The following is a 20343-nucleotide window of genomic DNA, read 5'->3' as shown; positions in this document are numbered from 1 at the left end:
GTTAAGCTGAAACCAATACGCTGGTGCCATTAAATCTTTTTAATATGTCCACTGCTTTAAATTGTCCTTACCCATTTTTGTCATAAATGCATAAAATCCGCAGTCTATTTATAATATACAGTCATTTCACTGAGCTTTAAAATTCGTTCGAACAGCTTAAGTTTCTTTTTTAGATGTTAGAAGGATTAATATACTAGGTAATTTATAGAGAAAAAAAAATTAATTATAAACGGTGAAAAAAATGTGCCAACTTTAGGTAAAAATTGCGAAGAAAAACTGTATCTCGGTTTGTAATATTCTTAATTCATAAATACCGCGGAACGAAGCGAAAGAAGTTTAATATTTTTTCATGTTTGTTAAGGAAAACCTTAAGCGTCCGGCGCTGGGTAAACTCCCCGAAGTATGTTTTGGTGTGAGTTAGGCGACAGAAAATGTCGCGTGTGCGAATCGAACAAGGTGGCTACGCGGTCCGCGTCGATATTACCGTGACGTAATATCGTGAAATTCTATTCGCGAGATGCAACGATGCGAGAAGTATTGCTTTGGTGCTCCCGGAGTCCTTTGACGATAGCACACACACACACACGTACAGACACCAGCGCGGGCGTGTACGGATCTATTCCCCGATAGAGGGACGGCGCGGAGACTTTTTCCGATTGGCTCGTACGAAAATCGTTCCACTAAATCTCCGGTTGAATTAATATCGGCCGGAGAATCCCCCGATGTCATAGATCCTATCGCAGTATCGATCCGGGCCGCGATCGTGCGCCCGTTACTCTTCTCGAATTAATGAGGGCTCTCGCCGCGCCCCGGCTAATTTCCAGATCATTTTTCCTCGGATTAAAGCGAGCCTCGATCTTGCTCGGCGACGAGCGAATATCGAGTGGAACCGCTCCAACCATTTTCGAAACGATTGTTCGTTTTGAATCGCTGTTGCGATCATCCCTCGAACGGTTGAAAAATAATGGAAACTCAACAATTTCTTTCGCAAAGAAAATTATTTGCCTTCAAAAAATCAATATGTGCATCTTATTCTGTGATGTTTAATTAGTATTCGCTGAAAAATTGAACTGAATATCTTGAACCAGAAGGACGTGACAACCATCTTTCCAAAACCATTTCCCACGAAACATCGTTTGCGGTAACAGCACAAAGCCGTTTATATGTATTCGTGAGATTTCATCCGATACAAATCTCGACCGCTTCATCAAAGACTGCATAATTGTAATCTCGGAAACGTTACTGCAAAATTTCCTGCAGATTGGAGCAGCAATCTATCCGACATTCCCGGCACCGTCTTTGAGGACTTCGTTTCGAGACAAACGCGTTTGAAGTTTCTTCTTAGCAAAGGAAACTTATTGCACACCTTCGGCCATATTTACCTCGTCGCATTAAAGTAGATTGATTCACGGAAAATCGAACAAAGGACAATGTAAATGAACACGTGGTTAGCGTCGCTTCTATTAGTAACATTCGCGGAGAGTAGCTACAGATTTAGAAGCTCTGAAACCCAAGCGTCGAGGCAGACGTGAATAAAACATCGAGTTAAATCTGTGTCGAGCATTGTGTTCGACTGGGATCCATCATAAGGTAAAATATTACACGAGCGTTGAGTTATAGCTGACTCAAACGTTGGGGTAGGTCTGGGTCATCGGTTTAGCATAAGAGTTTAGCATAATACTGGTCCCTGTCTCTGGCATGCCGTGTTTGATCAAGCATCGCGATAAATCTAGCTCAAGGTCTCAAGTACGAAATTAGAGAACTTGGATGTTTAATAATTGAGAACTATTGTTTGGAATATACATTCGCACATAGTGAAACAATGTATACACTACGTACTTACTAGTTGTTTACAACTAATACGAAGTAGAAAGCGTACTGACTGTTCACAATTAATAAAATGATGTGGAGTATGTACTAGTTGTGACCTACTAGTAAAATGATGTGGACTACGTACTAGTTGTGACCTACTAGTAAAATGATGTGGACTACGTACTAGTTGTGACCTACTAGTAAAATGATGTCGACTACGTACTAGTAGATCACAATTAGTAAAGTGAAGCATACAACGTACAAGTTGTTCACAACTATTACAATGATATGGACTACATACTAGTTTTTCACAACTAGTAGAATGATGTGGAGTATGTACTCCTAGTTGTGACCAACTAGTAAAATGAAGTGAACTACGTACTTGTTGCTCACAACTGGTAAAATGAAGTGGACTACGTGCTAGTTGAGACCAACTAGTAAAATGATGTGAACTACGTACTAGTTGTGACCTACTAGTAAAATGATGTGGACTACGTACTAGTTGTGACCAACCAGTAAAATGATGTCGACTACATACTAGTAGTTCACAACTAGTAGAGTGGAGTGCAGAACGCACTAATTGCTCCCAACTAGTAAAGCGGGGTGCAGAACGTACTAGTTGTTCACAGCTAATAAAATGATGTGAACTACGTACTAGTTAGGACCAACTAGTAAAATTATGTCGACTACATACTAGTAGTTCACAACTAGTAAAGTGGAGTGCAGAACGTACTAATTGTTCCCAATTAGTAAAGCGGAGTACAGAACGTACTAGTTGTTCACAGCTAGTAAAATGAAGTGAACTACGTATATGTTGTTCGCAGCTAGTAGAATGATGTGGAGTATGTACTACTTGTTCGCAGCTAGTAGAATGATGTGGAGTATGTACTACTTGTTCGCAACTTGTAAAGTGGAGCACAAAACGTACTGGTTGCTCACAACTAGTAAAATGAACTGGACTACGTGCTAGTTGTTCACAACTAGTAGAATATGGAGTATGTACTACTTGTGACCAACTAGTAAAATGATGTGGACTACGTACTAGTTGTTTACAACTAGTAGAATGATGTGGAGTATGTACTAGTTGTGACCAACTAGTGAAATGATGTGGACTACGTACAAGTAGTAAACTAAGTACTAGTTGTTCACAACTAGTAGAATGATGTGGAGTATGAACTAGTTGTTCAGAACAAGTAAAATGAAGTGGAGAACGTACTTCGCAAGTAGTATGAACGCTTCGGAAGCAGCTTTAATCATTGCGATATATCGACCGTAGAGCCAACAATTTTCCGCACGCAATTTCCATACTAGAAATTTCCGCAGCTCTTCTACGAGCATAATCGAAGTGTATCAAGCTCGTCGCCCGGAAGCTTTTTCTTTGCCCCTCCGGTTAGGAAAAAGGAAGACGCCTCGGCGCAGAAGACCCGACCCGTGAACAATACCGTAGCATAAATTTCTGAGAGCGAGCGGGCGCGGGGCTCCCTCGTAAAGGAGCAGCGATTTGAGTGCACCGATGCGTTTCGATTAGGTTTCTATTAACGGTGTGTCCCCGGTGTACTTCCGCGTGTAATCGTACTTTCATCGATACCCATCTGTCCCCGGGAAGCTCCGCCGAGGCGGGACGAGGAGGTTTCGCAACACGCGTTTCGGCCTCGTATCTCGTTTGCACAAGTGCCGGCGGTACACCTCTCCCGGGCTCATTATTATTCCGCTAATTTGCCTCCGCGAAACCGTTCCTCTGCTCTCCGCCGGCTTGCGAAACCCCCGGCACGATGCCTTCCGCGAGATATTCGGGCACCGGTGATTTCGAATTTATTGTTAACGATCCCCCGCGATGGCGCAACCGGCCGTTGCGAGATCCTTACTCCCCGGGAACCTGAAATCGCACGCGCGAAAATCCAAGCGAAAAATTCTAAACTAAATGTCCGATCTGCGTAAAATCTACCCAGACTCGTAAAACTTGAAGCCTCGACCTCCATAGTTTTTCCCCCCGCGAGTCGCTCCACGATTTTTCGAACAGAAACGCGGAACAAAATTTTTTAAACTCCTCCCAAAAGTCACACTGGTGCCTCAACGATAGATCACTGCATCGCCGACACAGTTCTCGCTCAAAGTGCAATAAAATCGTGAAAAAAAATCGCAGATCAACTTTTAAGGGCTCGTTGTGAAGGGGGAACTTTGCTCCGTACACTCGCGTTGAAAGGTATGCGAAACGAAATTTGCTGAACTCCCACTGAGAGTCTACAATCGAGACACGTAATTTAAGACACCGTCGAGACCGTCGATCTACGCAAGAAACGGACCTGTCGTTATCACCGCGTGATAGTTTCGCTCCGAGTACTTTGTGATTCAGTCCGACGTAAAAGGTTCGGCTTTCGCGGGCTGCTCAAGGCTATTGATAAGAGTCTGACTCTTCGGTGCGCGAATGTAGGCTTCGAGACCGCGGGAATCCGATCACGTTCGCGTTTTGCGAACGAACGTCGCGCGCTGGGAATGAAATTTTTAGGATGCCGGATTTTAGGATACTTTCTTCTTCTCTTTTACCGGGGGGCCTCGATGGTCGCGACCTCGATACGTCAGTCTCATAAACACGTGGCACGACGTGAAACTTTTCGGAGATTAATATGCTGCACGGTCAAGTTCTACCGATACCTCGTTTCTGTTGAACTAAATGATTTTCATAAAATTGTAGGGTTAGCGTTAAGAGGACAACCTGACGCGAACAGCTGAAACTTAATGAACTTCTGTGAATTTATTAAACCTTTTTTTTTTTTTTTAAATTATCGGGTCATTTTGCTATAGTACTGAGGAGACTACACGAATTTTCTTCTCGGTCAGTGACCACGAAAACTAGATCGAAGCAATTTGTTTAAGACCGAGATGTTAAGATTTATGATATTAGTAGAAAGGACATATTTGTACCTATTATTTGTATAAGATAAAAATGATTCAGGATCCACATAATTTAGGGTTACGTTTGGGCACTCCTTGTTTCTCAGATGGTCGCCATTCACAAGATTGATACTTCCAAAACGTTTAGAGTGGAGCACCGAAACTTCCAAGCGAATCTCATTCGTCGCAAACGGTGAAACTAGCAGCCTACTTAAATCCGGAAAATGAGCAGCTACGGTGGAGGGAGAGGCGTGAATTTTAGTTTTATTGGAACCGTAATGAGTGGTCTTACGAGGCTAATGGTTACCTGCCTCGTTAATTGCACAAACTTTAACAGCCACATGCAACTTCATCCCTTATCCCTTCATCCCTTAAAACAATGAAGAAACATACGGCCATTTCGACAAACAATCTTTACGTTAATTTCATTAAGAGGAACGATTTTATTTGCTTGTTCCTGCATTCGTTTCAATAAACATGCAAATCAATTCGATCGATATGATAAGGATCTTGAAATGCATGATTATGTGTAACGGCCATGAAAAGTCGGAGGTAACAGTGACTATAAAATTCTACGTCCCTTAGGGTGATTAGTATACCGTGTCACACTATGCTTGCGGTATCAGCATTGGCTATTAAAAAAGAAACAATTTACATTCCATCACGATTAGACTGCTTGAATTTTTATGCAAAATAATAATTGTCTGCGTAGACATTTACTTCCTCTTGCAATCATTTTAATCAGTTAGAAATCATGCAACGGCGTTTTTAATTCCATTAAAAGTTTTCACTGTTTTGCATCTGGTGTGCCCATTTTTTCCATAAATGCATGCAATGTAATTATGATGTTGCAGAGGTTCGCGCTCGATTTCGTATTAAAAATAACAAAATTGTAATTAAGTCTCTGCTTTCTGGTTTGTAATAAAATTTATGCAGGATATTTGTTAAACTTCCTTCGTAGACGGCGACGTAAATTTTTACTCTCGTCTTCTTTCCTATAACATTAGGACGTTGCAAAATAAACCAGTAGCGTTAACATTTACGTCTCCTTCAGAGAAACAAAATGCTAAGGAATCTCCTGCACAAATTACAAACAAGAAAACGGAGAACCAATTACAAATTTCTATCGCTCGCCGCGGGGAACGAGAAACAGAACGACTCTTAAATCTTAATTAACTTCGCGTTTTATACGTTTCTAATTATCAATCCTCGCGGTACCGGCTCCGAGAGAATGTCCCTTGCCGTATTTAATTTCAGTTCTCCGGCCGTCACCAATCGTTCTAACGAAACTGCAAATAATGGAGCACGCCGGGTAGGCGAGGCCCCGCGAAAACCCGAATTTAATAACATCGTCGCTTCCGCCTCCTCGGGTCCGGTTTCCGCGATGATGGATGCGGCGCACACCATTCTCGAGACATAAGTCTTTCGCCACACGGATCCGCGAGTTTCGCGCGTGTCTCGAAGCTCGCGGCAATAACTTCCGCCCGGAAAACACGTACAAAACGCCTCGAGTCGCCGCGTTATGGATTTTACAAAGCGGTTTCGGCTTCGCGGCGGCGGCGTCGGCGGCGGCGACGACGGCGACGCCGACGTCACGCGATACATCGCTTCGCGAACTATAACTCGCCGTTTGTATTCCGAAGAAACGGCTGCCGGGCAAAGCGAAGCCGTGCGCTGGATGCGACTCGGAATTCGCGACAGAGTTTTCTGCGCGAGATCGCGCGCTCTCGACTCGATGATCATTCCGCCGCGCCGCAAAGGCACCGCGATGAATACCTTTGGTCAGTTTTGCGGCAAAATAAAAGCTTTTGACAAATTTAACGCTAAACCTAGCCCCAAACGACCGGTCTCGTGTTATCTCAAAATTGTTGGAAAAAAGAATTTCTTAAATCAAGCATACATCTTGTCATACATATAATGCAATACGTGCCAGGTATTTGTTAACGCTCGGTAAGTTTGATGTTAAGGAGCATACCGTGGGAATGTTTGGTCACTTTTATGGCAAAATAAAATTGCCACTGAATGATTTATTCGAGATAAAAGGGGAGCTTGTGATAGAACTCTTTGAACGGTCGCGAAATGAGGGAAGTTCGACGATTTTTTTTCATGTACAAAATTATGCTTCTTTAAAAAATTGTTATGTACATCTTGTTGCGCGATATTTCAATAGCACTTGCTGAGAAATTCATCGCTCTATCTTAATTCTATCAGGAGCTGAGCGATTTTGACCCAAATAATGGCCAAATGTTACCGCTGCGTGGCGTTCGGTTGTTTTTTCCAGAAAGAGGAAGCTAGAGGAAGTGTAACGAGAATGTTTCCCACATTCCGCAACATTGCAGCGACAGTTTGCACGAAATTTCATCTCTGTATCTTAATTCTATCAGGTGCTGCGCGAGTTTGACCCAAAAATAGCCAAACGTTACCGCTGTGTGGCGTTTCGTCGTTTTTTCCAGAAAGAGAGAGGCACGGAAAGAGAAAAGAGAAAAGACAGAGAGAATTACTAAACAAATCGCCGGGGTGCAACGATCCGAAGGCTCGGCAACGTGCCCGTGCACTCGTAAAACGAAGCGATGCGCCACTTTGTTTCGGTCGGTATGTCGATTCTGCGTCAATAGCGTCGCGTTCGATTGCGGACCACTACGGCGAGAGAATTAAAAGGACGCCCGCCATTGGTAATGGTTAAGGGAATTGTTTTCCCTCTGCCATCGTGACGTTTCGTCGATTCCCGGTCGTCCTGCGGCAGAGGACGATCTTATCTACGCCTCCAGCAAGACGAATTATTGGAATTTCCGTTTCGGCTCGTCTTATTCCTCTCGTTCCACGATTTCGCTGCCGGTTGCCTCGCGCATCGTGTTGGCTGGCTGATAACGCGCACCAGACCTATTAAAAACGGTTCCGCGAACGGCCGATAATTTTTAATAAAATTTCTACCTCGCCTGAAAAACCAATTTGGCTTATAACGTTCTGCGTTTGCGCATTTTTCATTAATCGCTGCTTGCGATACAGGACAAACACATTTTTCCACCGTGTTTCACGAAACTTTTCCAACTATTCCAATTAGCGTCGGTCTTCTCTCCAAAATTGATGTTTCTCGAACCCTGATTCACGGTTGCAGGGTAATGCAAAGAACAATGGGAGAAGGCGGCGTTCGCAAGAATGAAAATTGAAAAATCCCGCGGAGCAGGTCGGATTCCCGCAATCTTGATTAATCCTGTTAGAACGGGGGTTGTTTATTCTGTTAATTGAGGCGCTACCGTAAGTGGTGTACCTGTTGTTGTGTGCGCAGCTGAGGTTCCAGACCGCGAAATCCTGCTCAAACATTTGGCAAACACGCGCGAACGGCACCGCGCGCGCGGAGATCCGATCAAAATTCCGCAGCGTGGAAACCGTGTTCCGTAACGAAATCCCGACGGAAACTTTTCCATCCCGCTGTCCCACTCCTCCGTTTCGACGACAGATTTTATTCAGAGCAGTCGGCGCTACTTCTCGGACACCCGGTATGCAGCATTCGGCCGTCCCATAAATTCTGGAGAACTCCTTATTGATTTACACCGGGCCAAATAATTTCGTGTAGTACGCGATCTCTGGCAAAGCTTCGCGAAGTATAATTGCGACTCGGAGAAGTTCTCTGCGTTTGTTTAAATTTTATTTAGGAGATGTTCCTCTGATATTGGATCCGTGATTCTTAAAGTTCTCTCGCAGAGATTGAAATAAACCGTAGATCATCTTTGCATTTGTCCCAGTCGTTTCCTCCTCGCTATCAAAATCTTAATCGTGTTTTAATTGATTTCACTTTAATATAAGGATTAGTCTTCTTTACAATTTTTTTATTCAGAAGCAGAGTCGCCAGATAAAGATTTGTTCCCCATGCATCCAGCCCGGTCACGTGACGTAACGTCTCTGTCGTGCATACTCCGGTACTGGAAGAGTAAAAAATGTTCCAAATACTAATTCCACCCCTAAGCTTGCTAGATCTTCATCATACAGCTATGAACTGTGTAAAAATAAATTCTCTCGATTTACCAGTCTATGCCAATTTATCACTGGAATTTTTTAATAGCACAATATAGGAGAAAACTCGAGAAATGCGATTATAAAACGATACTGCAATTGTATGCCACGATTCTTGACGATCGCGAACGCGCGCGTTTCAGCTTCGTCAGATCCTCTCGTTTCATTTTAAGGCCAGAACAAGGAAATGCCATCAGCAGTATTTTCTTGATTGCTTCCATAAACTGCATGCTTGCATTGGAATTCATTAAGCGCATCTTCATCTGTGTGTGCTTTCCGTCGAACGAATCGTGTGCACGGTCGATCTAAAAAGCCGTTCGGTTCGATAAACGAAGTGCATAGTGTTGTCCATCTAGGAAGTTTCGTTCGATCACTATACGGGCCGGTCTGCGGGCAGAATGGCAAGAATTATTCGAGCACTGTGTACACTGGGTGCGGCAGTTACTGCGGTTACGCCGGAAACGATGTGATTTCTGTTGAATTTACACAGAAACGATAAGATAGGCCTGTTTACCGAACTGTTCTCAATACGACGCCTCGTTTCCCATAAGAAGAGTTCACCTGACTTTCCTCGAGTTTCTTTCCTTTTCCTTGTAAACAGGCGCGAGCAACTAATTACAAACCGTGACCATATTTTCGAGTTTATCAATCGCCGGGAAATAAAATCTACAGAATTCGAAAAAACTAGAGTTGAAAGATCTCTTGAACCAAGATATTTTCGACGTACATAGGTCAATTTTTCACAGAGAATCACGAGCTGCATCGAATAGTTCATAGAAAAATATATGTTTCTATTTTGAGAAATGAAGGTCACCTTGAAATCACCGAAACTTTTTCATCTACAAAGGAACTGTTATCGTGGTCCTCTTTGTACTGAAAAACATTGACCAATAAAGTTTTTTCATATTTCCAGTCGAGATAACGATGTGCTAATAAGTACCGGACCGCCTCCGGTTACTTATCGATACGCGGAGCAGAACCGGAGGATCGTTTGAACGCGCCGAATCCGTGAAAACGATGTTTTGCCCGCATTGAATAGTTAAAGATCAGCAGGGAAGTTTCCTGGAACATTGTTTTCGCGGCGATACAGACGGCGATCGATGATAACGTCGGGCCGCGAGTTATTTTCGTCAGTTTCGGAAGTTTTCTCCGGTTTCCTTCGCCGGTAAATCAGCGGGCGATCCCGTAGATCCTAGGCGAGAAGCAGAAACCAGCGGTTTTGAACCGCGCGCGGAACAATGGACTACGGACGGGACCCAGCGAGAAATTAAATCATTCCGGCGAGTCAATTACGCTCGCAAGACGATAACGTGGGGCGCGGTGTACGAGGACGCTCCCGTAATGCATTCCGCGTTGCAACGGATCGGCTTTATGGCTGATTTCGCCGCGCGCGAACGACTGTATCGACGCGCCGCGCGCGAATAAATCCTGTCGCTGCACGGTGCCGCGGTTTCGCGAAAACACGACCAAAATTCGATACACCCGGCTTCTCCTGCTGTGGTAGACTTGTTCTGTATAGATCGCCGCGTCGAATGCAGCTTGAGCTTTTTAAAGGTACTAAATGGTTGCCGAGATACACGGCATTGAAGTTGAAGAACTTTTAAGCTCCCCGTTATCTGAAACAGTCGAGCACGTTTAATCTTTCGAGCACTCACGTATTAACGACCTTAGGATTGCATATCTAATAATAATAATACAGTGAAGTCTCGATCTAAGCACAATCCTCGGGCCAGTGTCGCCAGATGAGGGGAGGGAGCACGAATGGAGGGGAAGAAAGTTCCCCTTCTCCGCTTCGACAGAGACGAAACACGTCACGTGACACGGCAGAAGCATGAGGGAATAGCACGGTAGAAGGGGAAGTTAGGGTGGGGGAACAAGTCTTGATCTGGCGACACTGGCTGTGACATAGGTCCAGAGTTGCCAGATCAAGACTCGTTCCCCCACTCTAGTTTCCCCTTCTACCGCGATATTCCTCACGCTTCCGCCGCGGACCAATCACGTTGTGCCTTTCTCGAAGATGAAACCAGCTTTGAAAATGAGACTGGAAAAGACCCAAAGAATGCAACCGCGTTAGGTTTAATATTAATGCCATGTACAATTGCGAAAAATCCAGTTGGATAACTGCTGTAATTACTTTGTGCAGCTCAAACACAGCTTTCTGCGTTCCAGGAATTTTTACACGCGGCTTATTCGACTGTGAAACAATCAACGAATGCAAGAGCAGCTGAAAAACAAAACACTCTACACAACTCTACGCAAATATAATAAAATTTTGCTAGTGAAAAAAATAAAAGAGAAAATTTTGTTCAGCACTAACAAAACTTCTCTTTCGTCTTCTAATATTCTAAAAACAATAGTAAAACCAATTTAATCCATGCGAAATGATATTTGCTAGAGTATCAACATTAATTACATGCAATTTAGAATTTGTTACTTGTTTATTACACCGTACGGTAAACATGTAGAAGATAAGCAGTTGACCCCTACTTTTGTTAGTCGCTGTAATCAGTAGATTACGTAAAAAATGTATTCCTATTCATAAATTCTTGTGTTATCTGCACACTTTTGTATGCCACCTATTTTGTTTTGCCATAAATGCATAAAACCCCCAGTCTAGTAATCGTCGTCACTTTATGTATATCTTCATGCAAATTTTCGAAATTTCGCTAAAATGTGGAGAACCCGAAGGAGAGAGGGGACCGCCGATTTTCCACCATTATCGCGAGCACTATCTACAACTTCTTATCGCTGTTTTCAACATTCACGATGCCGGCCGGCAGCCCCAATTATGCGAACGGTGGCCGACAATACCGGCGATACAATGAAGATCGCGCGAATACCGTTATTACGCACCGCTTTATACGGGTCACAAAACCGGCATCGAGTTTTTCCGGGTAACGCGAAATAAATTAACAATCCGTTGCGCGGCCGGAAACGCGTGCGAATTGATCAATACGTATACCGTAGTGCTCGATTCAATTTGCAAAATCTGTTACGCTTAAATTTGCACGGCTCTCCGAACGTGCAACGCCACGAGCACTGCGGAGCCTTATCTCGATAGACGAGGAAAAAGACTAAAATTACCAGAGGAAAGTAGACAAAAAATTTTAAAATTTAAAATCAAATTAATTAATTTTTTAAAATTTAATTTTTAATTTTTGTCTTGCCTTTTCAAGCGTAATGGATTGTTGAGATTTTTCCGATTAAAATGAGTCCAAACACGACGCAAATCGGACTAGTTTTACAGACCTGATGTAAATAACAAAATTAGGAGCATACGCATGATTGCTGTATATGAAATCTGTAAAAGTAGACCGATTTATGTCGTGTTTGGACTCATTTTAATCGGAAGAATCTGAACAATCTATTAGTGCCAGATTTGAGAATACACGACGAAAATTTCTGAATTTGAAAGTTTGTTTATATCTAATTTCCTTTTGAAGTCTCGAAAGCCGATACTCGACGCGTTTATCTCGAATCGAATCCTCGAACAGTAACGCAAAAATTTGACTTCCAGGTCCCAAACTTCGCAAATTTAAACGAGCACTGCTGTATACAGTTTCGCCTGGTTCGCGTCCGTGAAAAAAAAATCCGCTTAATTGTACGCCCGCGAACATTTATTTTCCGCCAGGCCGCGGACTCAATTAAATTCTCCCCGTAATTATCTATATATTATTCCGCGAAAGACTCTGCCGCGCTCCTATTTCGCGCTAATTGTGAAAAACGGTTTTTCAATTTTGCCGTGTCGCAAACGCTGCGCACCACTTCCGGTAAATTTGGCTGTCGCGGTCTTCCCATGCGTTCATTAGCGAATTTACGATCGCGAATATTGCATCAGGTCGAATCCCTGACGCGAAATAGATAAAATCAATTTTGGTACTCGCTGCACAATATTAGTAAATTAATTATGCGTCCGGGTATACAGTATTTCATCGGTCGATGAAAAATAGATTTTAGTAATTAATCCTCCCAATTCGTTCAAAAGAACGTTTGTGGTAACATTGATTTTCGATTCAGATATTCCTAAAGCTATGATCGCTTCCGGGACATTTGACCAGCGCAGTCGTTATGTGCTTCTCCTCGTGAACTTCAAAAACCTCGATGTAGGTTAGATTTAAAATAGATCCCCGGATAAAAATCGAGCAATTCGATTATAAGGAAAGAATTACAAGAAAGGACGAGCATGCCGAAGAATGTCGTGAATAATTTTCGTTAAAGCGTCAGGAGTGGTCTTTAAAGGTTTCACTCACAAAAGCCGATAACCTGCAGTCTGCATAGAATATTATTTCAATAGTGTAGAACCCATTCAATGCTAAACCGTTTAACTTGAAAAACGAAGTACCCTATTGTGACAAAAATATTGAAGACACGATTCGATCGAACCGTTCCCATAATAAAGAATATTTTATTCGCTTTTCACGTCAAATATTATTTTACCCGAAGCGCTGTGTCCAATGTTTTCGTTGAAATTTCATCCGAGCCCCCGGGGTATCGAAACAAAGCAGCCAGGAGGGAAAAAAGATATCAAACGGTCGAAGACAGTTAATGCGTGCGTATATAGGTAATCGCGGACGCGTGTTACGACGAGCTACCGGTGAAACGCAAGTCTCAATTACGCTAACCTAACCCAGGCCTTCAGAGAAATCGCTCGTTACAGATAACGCTTGAAATGCGCGCGAAAACCAACCACTCACCTCTTATCGTCCAATTACTAAGCGAATGTAGGACTCGGGCTAATAGCTTCATTTTTCTAGGTATTTTCACTTGGTCCCATTGTGCTCGTCGCTATTCAAACGTAACCCGCAGAGAAAAACACCTGAAGATGGTTTCTAACCTCAAAGTCGACTGTGCTTTGTTCGATTTGAATTTTGGCGTAGGGAGGGGGGACAGCGCGGCAATTACGAATTCATCTTCCACGTTTTCAAACTTAGACCACAGACGAGGTATAGGATAGACCTATCATCCAATGTATTTTTGGGGTCACGTAACTACATTAATTAGAACTGAAATTTGCTGAAAGCATCCTCAGAGATAGGAATTAAAATCGAAAATAGCTATATATAGTCACTGCAGTCTCGCGAATACGAGAAAATAAACGAATAATTCGAAAAACCTCTGATTTTTTAAACAGTCGATATTTCAGAGCATGAGACATGAAGTCCCATAAGATGATAGGTCTATCCTTATACCTCGTCTGTGCTTAGACCATATATACTTTTCAAATGATGAAAATAATGACACCGTGCATTAAACAAATCGTTCGTCTACGACAAATATAAGCTATGTAAATGTGCCGTTTCCTAACCTAGAAGTTTTACAGTTTATCTCACCGCTGTGTTGGTTAAGATACAGCACCGTGATATAATAGAGACAACATTTGCAATACTAACACACTATGTATAATGTGTGAATCATGACGATAATGAAGATACATAGAGAACCGGGGAAAGGATTCCTCTACTATTTGTTCTCTTATTTTTATTGGAAAGTAAAACAACAGAGGTTAGAGTAAATAATTCCATTCGTTGCAATATTATTTCAGTGTTCTGATTTCAATTTGCTTCTACAATATCAAGCACACTGAATAAATAATAAAAAATACTTGGAAACTGAAGGAAGGGTTGTCTCCTTATTGTTCCCTTATATCAGGTATGAAAATAGAAACTGGGACAAAGTAATTTCATTCGCAAGAACAATGTTTCGAATTACGTCAATGCCTGGTCATTTATTACGGTAATGCTGTACCATAATGAATAAATAACAAAGGAGCACAGAGGATTGGAAAAGAATCGTTTTTACTGTTCTTCTCTTTAGCAGGAAAATAGAAAGAGATTAGATTAGAGCTGCTCAAGATTCTTATTAGCGGGCAAGGGCGCCCGCCGATGCCCGTGGGCGCTACGTGGGCAAGTGACTTAGCGGAGTAGGGGGAAGGCCACGCAGCTGTGACAAATGCATGCAGCCTTACCTGTGGGGGCGTGGCCTCCTGCCCACAGAGGTGTGGCTTCGTGCCCGCCGTGTATGCCCAGGGCAAGAAAATCGCTGCCCGTACGGGCAGACCCTGAACAGCTCTGGGTTAGGGTAAATAATTCCATTCATTAAAGCAGTGTTGCGACCGCCGTCAATGGAGGGTTTGAGAGAACATTTTCGTCGAGTGTCTAGTTAAATGGCGGCTTGAATTTAGCATCTCGTCCCTAAAAAATGGGCTTTTCAGAGGAGAAGTTTGCCGACCCTTGATTCCCGCGGCTTTTTGAGGCCGCTCAACGAGTCGGTCTCGTCTACGGTTCTCCGTCCCGCACTTTCCGTCTCCGTTCGTTCTTAACCTCGTGACGGCCACGCGACGATAAGCTCGCGTTATATGTTATTACCGTTAACGCGGTCGTTTAAAATTCCTTCGCGTGGAATTGAACGCGATACGAACGCGACATTGGCGCCGGCCGGGGTGGAGGGGGGGGGGGGGGACCTAAGAAGAAGAAGAAAAAAAGAACGTCATTCAGGTATTCGACGAGCTCGAAAACGTCGGATGTAGTGCATAAAATATGAGGCCGGTCGACATTTCACCGCTTCGAGAATAATTAATGCGTGACCAGGGGAACAAGCGGTGTAGGCGAAGGTGCGTTACCAGGTTTGTGGCGCGTAATGTAATTGGTGTATGTGTCGGGTCGAAACTTTCGGCCCCTCCCACGACGGGCGCGACGGACGAAAAAAGAATAATTCAGACAGAATTATACAGTCTCGAGTGACGTCGAGCATTCCACTTTCTAACGTCCGATAAAAAAAAAAAGTAGATTGGTATCTCTCCACGTAGGCCGATGATACCTTATCGACCGGTTCGATTCTGAAACATTTCGTAATTCACGTCGGAAGAATTCCCGATGAAAATGGGGCAGATAAGTGTATTTTTGAAGAACTGTGCACAGATATCCGTCTCGACGATACATATAGATAGAAATGAAAAAATATTGATCGCGGCGCGGGAAAGAAAGCCGGCCTTGATTTTTTCGTTTTGGTGTTCGAACGCGAACCTAGCGACAACGTTAACAGCGTTCTAATCGGTACACGTGATGCGACAATGTCATAACAACGAGCTAGTCAGGCCAAAAACATTGACAATATTTTTCGCGTGACGCAATACCAATGACAATCACGGCAATCGAATGCGCTAAAAGCGCGCGTAACTTGCGGCGAAGTAAATGATTCGATTATACGATTCGAATATAACCGTACTAATCGCAGCGCGGCTGGTAGGGGGGTGTAAACTTGCCGTTAGCAAAATTGTACAGGGGGGGGGGGTCCGCATTAATTCTCAAGCGGCGGAAATTCATTTATCGACGGGCCGTATTGCAACGGCGATTTTCCGAAAATTCCCTGGCCCGGTGTGTATTCCGCGTAATGGAATTGCCTCGCTTGTAGATGAACCTCTCCCCCCACCTTCACTCCACCCGGTACGCGCAAATCGTACGCGCATTCGTCGTTAATGACAGTTTAACTAAATCCACGGATCGGTCCATTATCGTTCCGATACGATTCCACGAATACCATTTCCGTAACGAGCAACAATCGTGACTTTCACGTGTTTCGGCCGTAATCGCGTTCTCCCGAGCCTATTGTCCCCGTAGAACCGCTGCCAGAAGAGCTCCGCTGGAATCGCCGCCGGCCATATCTCATTCATCCTATCAAGAAAGAGACCATAAAATTTTGCATTCTGGAGAAAGTGCTGCCAAACCCGTCTCCTCCATCTTATTCAACGAAACGCCCCGCTAATGGCTCGCGAACGATATAAATTTTCCGCTTTTCCGCTCCTCGAGTTCACTAGGGCAAGGGGCCCAATTACCGTGGAGGGATGCCAATTAATGTGCCTGCATTAATAAGACATAATTTTAAAGCATACGAATATTAAAAAAGAGATATGTAACATATACAGTGACTCCCACTAATATTCGGACGCTCTTAAAAATCGCATAACTTTATCAATATTGGAATATACTACTTGAATTTTTTTTTTTTTTTTTTGAGAAGATAGAACAATTGGTTTGTTACATGATGTGAAAAGAATGTTTGAATAAAATTACAATTGGTCGAAATTGCGGAGAAAGTACTGAAAGTTGTATTTTGCAACTTCTTTATGCGGGCTTGTATTAAAAATTTCTAATGTACGTTTTGTACATTTGTATCCATTATACATATTCTGAATATTTCATCCAAATCGGTGAACGTTGTAACGATTTTGATGAAATTCTCAGAATATGTATAATTCATACAGATCTACAAATCGTACTTTCTAAGTTTTCGATGTAAGTCCACATAAAAAGGTTGCAAAATACAACTTTTAGTATTTTCTCTGCAATTTCTACAGATTGCAATTTCTGTAAAAATTTTTTTCCCTTTATGTAGCAAACCAATTGTGCTAACTTCTTTTAAAAAATTCAAATAATATAGTCCAAAATTGACAATGTTATGCGATTTTTAAGAGCGTCCGAATGTTAGTGCGAGTCACTGTATATTAACTGTAGTAAACTAATTGCTCTAATATTAAACAATTGTCCTTTTCAAAAGTGTCCCAGTATTACCGTGCACGTGCCTCGCGCGCACAGGCATGTCCCAGTCAACATCGAAGTATCTCATGTTCGCATACCGAATTAAAAATAAATGAAATATGAATAATAGCGCGACGAAGGAGGTTCTTTTGTATCAATCGGCGAAGGTATCGGGTGACTGCATAACGCGAGATCGGGTCTCGATGCACGTGTCCTTGCAGGTCGGACGACGCGTCGGTCAACTCGCTCATCAACCCGAGCGAACTTCACGAGGAACCTTTCACTCGTTTTATTAATCATTACCGAAGTATGCCGTCTATTCCGCAGACCCGACCGGTGAAAACCGGCTTTCCTTCATCAATAAAATCGCCTTTGCAACGTGTTGTAAAGATGAGTCATAGCGAAACTATGAATGATATCATATTAATTATCTCCGATCTTCGATTTTCTACCGACAAGAAACCGGTACGGCGCCATCATCGTTCGAAAATCCATTCGATTCTTGTGAAAATATTTTCGCTCTGTGTTTCAGCTATTGAAAAACGTGTCCACTATTTTTGGCGGCTGTGCAAACCTAGAACATTGTAACGGACCCAATTACTGTGGGGGTACCAATTACCGTGCCTGTATTAGTCATACTTATTTTTAAAGCATAATGAATATTGGAGCCCCAAAAATGTTGTACTTCCGTGAAAGGGGTGATTCCTGAAGTCATTTGAAGTAACTTTTCCCTTTGCGAAAATCTCCTCCGTGGCTTCGTTAAGGAGTTATCAACGAAAAACGCGGACCAACCAGAGCGCGGTTATGGCGGACGGCGACAAGTCCCGCTGAGCGTGGCGATGGCATTGGCTGAGCCGAAGTCCGTCCGCTGTAGCCGCGCTCTGATTGGTCCGTGTTTTCCGTTGATAACTCCTTAACGAAGCCACGGAGAACATTTTTCCAAAGGAAAGAGTTACTTCAAATGACCTCAGGGATCGTGCCTTTCAGGGAAATACATTTTTGGGACACCCTGTATAACATACATTAACCCTTAGCACTCGGATGGGGACTATAAGGCGCCACTAAAAATTGCTGTATCGTTATTCAAAATATTTTTTACATTATTAAATTTGTATGTATTTAATAAATTACTAAACGTTTCAGTACCGTACGAGTAGATTGCACCATTTTCGTATGTATAGCATGAAAAAATATATATAGAAGGGAAATATTCTAGGTCGGAAGAAATGTTTCGTTTTGGAGTTAAAATGGCTTCGAGTGCGAAGGGTTAACTGATTTCAGTGAAAAAATTGAATATCTCTTTTTTTAATATTCATTATGCTATGAACAATCACAGTAATTGGTACCCCCGCAGTAATTGGGTCCCTAACCCTCAAACTAGATGTCGAATATCAACCATGACAGAGAATGTTCGATTAAAATCGTAGAGATGACTTTTGGACGATTAGTATAATAAACTAGGTCTGTAGCTGGCGAGGTTTGCTTGTATTGTAGTTTTTGAAACGAAGTTCGAACAGGGGGGAAGGGGTTCGGACCTTGGGAATACAGTAAAAGACGAGCAGGTGTGCCGCATTCCTTTAAACGGAACCCCGACGTACCCGGCGGAGTAAGATTACTGGTTCCAAGAGCAACAAGACCAACCAGACAGAATTCGCGGGTCCGGTTCCACGGCGAATCGAACGTGAGACGCGGGTACTGCGGATGGAGCGAATACAGTAACCTACGGGGGGTGTCACCCTCCGGATCCCGAGCTACACTAACGTGTAATGCGAACAAATATTCCACCCGCATTTTTGTATCGGTCACAGTTGGGGATGGCAGTAACCCGCAAAGTTAGGGGGTCGTAAACCCAATCGAATACTGGCACACCGATTTGTAAAAGGAAACGAACAAATAATTTTTGTAGGTTCCTGAAAGCAAAACGGTTCGCTTCGCTACAACCTAAATAGTTGCTGGTTGGTAAGAACACTGTGCAAGACCACGCGGTGTCAACTAGCAACTCTGCGTGTATTCACGAACCAATCCATCTTACTCCTCCTCGGAAACCTAACACTTCGACTCGACCATCCATCCGAGCCGTCAACAACAATGATCATACGTGGAAGTAGTGTTCACTAGTAGTGTAGCGAGCCTGTGTTTCGACAGCTGCTAGTTCGGAGTACAAGAGACCACTCGAACATGTAGCTCTCAATAACGTCACCATATTCGTTCCACTCGGCACATATACTCGCGCACGAGGAATCACAAAGTGGGCGAAGCGAGAAAACAATCTTGCCACGCGTTAGCTCTTCGCACGCATGCTATACGTATCAAACGGTCCCGTTCGCGAGGCAAAAAAGAAAGAAAGAAAACGAAACACCGTGCTATTATCTTCACAAACTTCTGCATAGAAAAAAAATAGAAACAAAAAATTACAGTCGATGCATCATCCTTGTCCCCCGACCGAAAACATTCCGCGATAAAGGCATATCTCTGTTCCAGGTGTGCTAGGCCCGTATATAGGGTTAAGCGAGAGAGACACGCTCGAATACCACGCATACATCTATCCACGCAGCACCGTTAACTTGCACACCACATGGTCGGGGGAGATCGGTCGCGTGTCACTCGGGGAAAGAACATTTTTGCTCGGATCTATTTACCCAGGCTTCGGTGGATCGTGATCGACGGTGAAGATGAAAAGGCTGAGCCGCACAGAGGTCCGGAATTCGGAGGTTCACTGTCGGGAGATCGGTTACTGGACGTACACACTGTATAAACGATGCCGGCGCGGAATTCCTTACACGCGTAACTGTTCGACGCTCGGAGGATCCCGGACACACGGAACGTATCGCGGCGAAATCGGAGCCGAAAAAGAGGATCCGTGAAGCTGGATGAGAGTGGAAAGCAGGACGCGGGTTTGCACGCACGCAGCGAGGCTCCCGGAGGCGCCAGGTGCGACTGGACACGATTCAAGATTCGAACGAACGCACTCTCGAGAGTTGAATGCAAAAGACGAGCCGAAGGAATATCTCGCCTTGTCACACGCGTACCGCTCCCGTGGCGTACGACTGCCTTCCGCCAGCGGGCCGCTCGATTACTACAAATCTCATTGATA

General features: G+C 43.5%; 1 protein-coding gene across 4 annotated transcripts in view; it reads right to left on the bottom strand.

Annotated features, from left to right (window-relative positions):
• Positions 1–20343, bottom strand: part of Pgant5 (polypeptide N-acetylgalactosaminyltransferase 5) — a 38115-nt gene that overhangs the window by 17427 nt on the left and 345 nt on the right. The window contains exon 1 of one of the 4 annotated variants that reach the window (XM_076798326.1): positions 19889–20314. The exons of the other annotated variants lie outside the window; for them this stretch is intronic. The gene's annotated coding sequence lies outside the window, so the exon portion shown is untranslated. Of the gene's footprint in view, positions 1–19888; positions 20315–20343 lie in introns of those variants that run through there. 4 annotated transcript variants of the gene reach the window in all.

Source organism: Halictus rubicundus, chromosome 12, assembly GCF_050948215.1.
Source record: "Halictus rubicundus isolate RS-2024b chromosome 12, iyHalRubi1_principal, whole genome shotgun sequence".
NCBI classification, from domain to species: domain Eukaryota; kingdom Metazoa; phylum Arthropoda; class Insecta; order Hymenoptera; family Halictidae; genus Halictus; species Halictus rubicundus.
This window is presented reverse-complemented; position numbering and strand designations above follow the sequence as displayed.